Raw genomic sequence first — 6,682 nt, 5'->3', positions numbered from 1 at the left:
ACAGACCATAATAATCTGCGGATGTCTGTCCACCTGGCTGGGTTTTTGGTGCACGAGTGACAAAAAACACATTTGAGCACCTGGCTGGAAGTCAGGCTAACAAGTAGAGCGCTTCGGCTATCTGTCAAACGCCACACACCACCAGAGTGACACTTCACAGCTTCAGAGGTGATGAAATGTCAAGGTGCAACAGTCTTTTTTGCTTCTTGTTAATCACACATCAGACCAGATCTGACACCTACAATTAGTGTGTGGCAAGCAATGTTAAACGAACATTACCTGTTACCAACTGGATGTGCCGTGACCATCCCAAAATGGAATCTCACACGTTTAGACTGCCTGAACTCCTTGCTGACTTCAGCTGCACATTACAACAGGTCAAGAAGACTTTCCCTAAGAGGGAATGAAATGCAGAAGTAATATTTTCATCCATTCAAGCATCACTGGTTTAGTTTTGGCCAAGCAGATCTATTAAAGGTCAGCATGAAATCAAAATTGACCATTCTTATTTTTTAAGGAATATTGCATATATGAGAATAAATTACGTATCCATTGTCTTCATTATAATTGATGCGCCCTCGTAATCTTGCATCAAAATATCATCCTCTCCCACTTGCAATGACGTTTCATCTCTTCTCAGATGACGTGTTTTTCCTGTCGTGAGAGTGGGAAAACCTGTCATTCGCATGAGATCGCAACAATAGCAAACCACAATGATTCAACCATCTAATGAATTCCCCTCGGACAAAATCAATTCCCAATAGGGAAGAAACGATTATCGCAGCTTCCATTTCATACCAACTTTATAAACCAACAATAAAAAAGCAGTTATAGGATATACGTACGTACCTAGTAGTCAGTTCTGTCTATACACCGTTTCTCAGTAGAGGAATTTAAACTTGCCATTCACAAAGACAAACTAATGAAGCTCAAATGTGTATAAAATTTAATTGCATCTCCCACTTTTGCTCAAATGCGATAGAACTGACCCTAATCCTGAAACACAGGCCTGATATTGATATAGCAGAGGAACTACAACAGGCAGCCATGTCAGCAGATTAAGGGCAGTGCTGATGGGCCTCGGTCCTCATGGTAGAACATATGAACAGTGGAGTATCAACAATAAAGAAACTGTGCATGTTGTCAAAATGAAACTTGCACAGATGAGTTTAGATGCACAAATGAACAGTGAGCAGACAAGAAGTTCAAACTTTGAGCTCAATTTTTGATTAAAATATTAAAAGAGATTAAGATTAAAAGAATATATATATATATATATATATATATATATATATATATATATATATATATATATATATATATATATATATATATATATATATATATATATATCCATTACCATTCAAAAGTTTGGAAACATTACTGTTTTTAATGTTTTTGAAAAAAGTCTCTTCTACTCATCAAGTCTGCATTTATTTGATCAAAAATACAGAAAAAACAGTAATATTGTGAAATATTATTACAATTTAAAATAATGGTTTTCTATTTTAATATACTTTAATATATATATTTCTTTCTGTAATGCAAAGCTGAATTTTCACCAGCCATTACTCCAGTCTTTTGTGTCACATGATCCTTCAGAAATCATTCTAATATGCTGATTTGATACTCAGTTATTATCAATGTTGAAAACAGTTGTGTTGCTTAATATTTTTTGGAAACTGTGATGCTTTTTTCAGGATTCATTGATGAATAAATCAAAAAGAACAGCATTTATTCAAAACAGAAACTATCACTTTTTATCAATTTAACACATCCTTGCTGAAAAAAGTATTAATTTCTTCCAAAAAGAAAGAAAGAAAAAAATGCTGACCCCAAACTTTTGAACAGTAGTGTTATTAATACAAAAGATTTAATTTAAATAAATGCTGCTTTTTTTTTACTTTTTATTCATCAAAGAATCCTGAAAAAAGTATCACGTTATAAAAAATATTATAAGCAGCACAACATGTGTAATAAATCAGCACATTAGAATGATTTTTGAAGGATCATGTGGCACTGAAGACTGGATTTAATGACGCTAAAAATTCTGCTTTGCATCACAGACATAAATTATATTTTAAAGTATATTATAATAGAAAACCATTATTTTAAATTGTAATAATATTTTACAATATTACTGTTTTTTTTTTCTGTATTTTTGATCAAATAAATGCAGGCTTGATGAGTAGAAGAGACTTCTTTCGAAAACATTAAAAATAGTAATTTTTCCAAACTTTTGAATGGTAGTATACTATATATATATATATATATATATATATATATATATATATATATATATATATATATATATATATATATATATATATATATATATGTGTGTATGTATGTACAAAAATCATGGTCTTATGGCTTGGCTTATGAAGGGTGAAATGACCTTCTTTACATTACATTAGGTAAGATGAGCTTATAGGTCAATCCTTTCGTTTTATTCACGGTATTCACTGGACAGTTTGTACATTCATATCTCATAGTATGTGAGATACTGCAGTCAAATATGCTACAAATAAGTATTTTTCCTTTGTTTATTGCAGCAGAGGAGAAATAGCTTTAGGTTTATTTTATTGCACTGTCCTCTGAATACTATGTACCATCCACAGTTGACAAAAGTGTTTTGCACACATCTCGCCTGTAAAGCACCAGAAATGCATCAGTGCTTCAGGTACTGTGTCCCCCCAAAACACACGCACAGAGAGACACACACGCTTATGCACACCCTTCTGCTTAAAGTAGATCAGTCACCATGGAGATTCAGGGGGGTGGGGGGGTCAGCTCACAGTCACCAATCATGGCAAACTATGCAGGGGGGTGGGGGTCATCTTGCAGCCCCCCAGCCCCCACCACACTTCGCCCCCATCCCATAATATTCTCTTGAAGATCAGAGGAATGTTGACACTGCGGACCCAGTTAAAACAAAGTGTCTGTGTACATCTGCTACTATGAATGCTTGTTTCAGGTGATAACCAGTATCCTGCAACAAGCACAAATACTCTAAAATCACCTTCCTTTCATCAGAGGAGCAGTGAGGACATCCAGTGGTGAGATGGATGGATGAGACTAGTGAACTACAGCATGCACAAAGAACATGAATATTTCACTTTTGGTCCTATATGAACAAATCATTTACTACCACCTTCATTTAAAATCATGTGATGCTTTACAGAATGTCATTTTTTCATTCATTCATTCATTCATTCACTGACTGAATGTGTGTAGTTTGTAGAATAATGGGTTGGATGGGATTGTCTGATTAGAGGGCTGTCATTTCTATCCCATAATATTCATTCAGTGGTCTGCAGTAATGTAGTGCAAGCATTTCAGAATGAGGTCAACAATCCATCCAGTAATAATCACTGTGTGCTGTCATGTTGTAGATGTTCTACTAGCATATATCTTACCTACTAGAGTGTTCTACTAGTATGTATGTAATATATATATATATTTAAAAACATGATATATATATATATATATATATATATATATATATATATGATTGTATGTATGTTTTTAAATAATTTTATATTTAGAAAGAATATATATATATATATATATATATATATATTCATTTTAAATATAAAATTATTTAAAAAAAACAATTCAATTATATATATAATTGAATAATGTTTTTAAATAATTTTTATATTAAAAATTCAATATATTCATTTTAATATGAAATTAAAAACATAATTGAATTATATATAATATAAATTCACAATAAATATAATCGAATTATATATATATATATATATATATATATATATATATATATATATATATATATATACAGCTATGGAAAAAATTAAGAGACCACTTAACATTGATTTCTGAACTTGGTCTCTTAATTTTTTCCATAGCTGTATATATATATATATATATATATATATATATATATATATATATATATATAAAGAAATATGTTACAGTGTTGAATTATTAAACTGTAATTCACGTTCAGCACAGGTGTCCACCTGAACCCCATGTTAAATCACTCAAAACTGCCACAATTAGCCACTGTGACATCTCAAATGAGCGTGTAAAATAGATTCCGACAGATGGGACTCTTGATTTAAAAAGAAGAGATTTTATTTATGAGCAAGGGGTGAGTGGATGGAGAGATGAGGAGAAGAGAGGCGCCGGACATGACATGGGGGTGCAGGTCGCCATGGTGTTGCTGGGGGAGACAGTGCAAGACGTCACTGCGAAGGACGACAGGACACAAAGAGAGAATACTACGAGAAGAGGGGTGAAAAAGTGCAAGGGAGGAGAGAGATAAAGGGGGCACTGCTCAAATCGAGAGAAAGGCAGTGAATCTGTAAGGGGGCACAGTTATTTATTTGCTTGCTGAGGTGCAGGAGAGTTCAGCAGTAAAAACAGACTTGGAGTATTTAAGTAAATAAATGTAAAAAAAGATCTACACTAAAAGAGATATATCTACTAATACAACTTACATATCTGAGTATTTGTTCATAAACATGATATAATGTAATAAATAAAACATTAATGCAAATATTAAACATTTTAACAATAGAAAATAGTATGTTTATCAAAAGAAAAAAGAAGTTTCTTTATATTGAGCAAATAATGTTGAAACATGTAAAAATGTATGAATGTTTCTGCAAAATATAACAAATGTATGCTATAAATATATTTAATAAAATGCAAACCCAATTGGCATTTATTTTAAATGTATAAATGACGTTTGTTAGGTATCAAATTACTTTGAAAAATATATATATATTTTTTTTTTTGGACATGTCTAAGTTTATCTGAGAGGAACTGACTATATACAGCCACTAAAAGTCATCTTAAGACCAAGCAAATAAAAGTATTTGCAAAAATGTTTTTAGTTTTTTGGTTTGTTAGATGCTATTGGTTTAAAAATTTGTTTCTACTACTGCATTTTAAACTGTGACTAAAGTGTCCAGTACTTTTGGGGGCCACAGTAGATCCACGAAATCCAAGATCTTGTCCTAATGCTCGCTCTCTCTCTCTCTCTCTCTCTCTCTCTCTCTATCTATCTATCTCTCTCTCTCTGGTGATTTATTTGCCTCAGTACTAATATTTGTCAGCACTGTGTTTTCTTCTCCTTGTCTAAATGTCATCCCTTCTTCGAAGACAATATGGAGAGAGAGAAAAAGAGGGAGCAGGGCAGAGGGAGGAAAGAAAGGGGGAGGGGGGACACTCGTAAAAAGAGCAACAAAAGTTTGGGAAAATTAAACATTAGGTAAGACACGGTCACACAGGCCCATTTCAGGACAGGTCTGAGCACTTCTTCTGCTGTTCTATCTATCAGGTTATTTATTGTTACGGCACATATTTCTCTGTCAATTTCCGCTGGCTTTCACGCACAACTCTTTTGTGAGAGTCTCAGGATTTAAGGTCAACATTTTCTGATGCACCCTTCACTGATACTAGGTAACAGATGCTCAAGTCACATGCACTGACAAAAGGAATTCCCTCTCTCTCTCTCTCTTTCACACACACACACAGACCTGCAGATCTATGCATTTAGAAAGTGATTTGGCACTAGACTTTTGGTCAGTTGCCCTCTTTTTGACGCACAACACAAATACAAACACACAGTTGAGTGTGTTAGCATTTGTATAATCCCACGAGTTGAAGGCACCATCCTGCGGGACTCATTAAGCAGAGGTCACATATTACGTCCTGAGCAAATTGGACAATGAGTGCAAGCTCATCCCTCATTGTTAATGTACTATGGCCGAAACCTTCACCCCCTCCCTTCTCTTAGGTCTCCAACCCTCCCACCCTTTATTCATCCTTCCTTTATAACCCCACAGCCATCACTTCATCCACACTTATCTGTTTTTTTTTTTACCTTTGGAATTGCTCATTTTGGTGGACAGATTGGATTACTGAAATGGACACTTTTTCCCCCCACTTATACTGATACAGATCTAAAGGGAATGGAAGTGCTTTCTTAGGATAATTTTTTTTTTTAGTTTAGTTTATTAAAAAAAAAAAAAAAACTAAGAAAATGGGATATCATAAAAGGATTTAAATCATTTATCTATATAATTAATATATTTATTTTTACTATCCTGATTATTTTACTCAACAAAAGAGATTTTGAAGTATAGGAATAGAGTTTTTATTTATTTTTTTGCTATGGATGCATAAAATGAATATCTCTCTCTGTGTGACAATAAGATTACAACTTAGAGGCATTTTATCTTCAAATCATAAGTGGAAATAATTACAATCATCAAGCTGATGATACATTTGGATAATTAACAGATCTGAAACTCCATTTGAGTGGTTCGTCAACAGGAATATTTTGGATCCTTTTGGACCTCAAAGTGGTAAAAATGTATCCTTTGCCTTTTGTAGTGATTAACTGAGATTTATTTATTAGATATTCATTTTTATTATATAAGAAATGTCACATTTCTTTAATACATTGCAAAGGCCATCTAATTGTTTTGTTTGAATTATTTGAATTGCCTAGATTGTATTATTCTCATTAAGCAGCAAAAATATCTAAATATATTTTGATGCCAGTCATAATTTGTAAAATTACTATTATACCAGTCATTTTTGAACAAAACCAGCAACAGTTGTGGGGTGGAGGAATCAGAAATGAACACAACTAAAAGATCAAAACTTTATTTTGCCAAAGCGTTTCGTCACACAGGCCTTC

The sequence above is a fragment of the Chanodichthys erythropterus genome, chromosome 2 (genome assembly GCF_024489055.1).
Source record: "Chanodichthys erythropterus isolate Z2021 chromosome 2, ASM2448905v1, whole genome shotgun sequence".
Classification (NCBI taxonomy): domain Eukaryota; kingdom Metazoa; phylum Chordata; class Actinopteri; order Cypriniformes; family Xenocyprididae; genus Chanodichthys; species Chanodichthys erythropterus.
This window is presented reverse-complemented; position numbering follows the sequence as displayed.